Raw genomic sequence first — 215 nt, 5'->3', positions numbered from 1 at the left:
ATCTTAATTAGCCAAAACAGCTAGGATAATGCTGAAATATTAGCTAAACTCAGAATTAACTTTAAAAAGCCGGAAACATCTAAATTAGCTAAAACAGCTAGCGTTATGCTAAAATATTAGCTAAACTACAATTTAGCTTAAAAAAAACTGGATATCAATCTAAATTAGTAAAAACAGCTATGATAATGCTTTACATATGAACAAAATGCCAAAAA

At 27.4% G+C, this 215-nt stretch overlaps 1 protein-coding gene across 1 annotated transcript in view; it reads left to right on the top strand.

Annotated features, from left to right (window-relative positions):
- The window catches only part of guca1d (guanylate cyclase activator 1d), a 9,532-nt gene that overhangs the window by 4,865 nt on the left and 4,452 nt on the right, over positions 1 to 215 (top strand). The window lies entirely within an intron of this gene.

This window comes from Oryzias melastigma, linkage group LG14 (genome assembly GCF_002922805.2).
Source record: "Oryzias melastigma strain HK-1 linkage group LG14, ASM292280v2, whole genome shotgun sequence".
In the NCBI taxonomy this organism is placed as follows: Eukaryota; Metazoa; Chordata; class Actinopteri; order Beloniformes; family Adrianichthyidae; genus Oryzias; species Oryzias melastigma.
This window is presented reverse-complemented; position numbering and strand designations above follow the sequence as displayed.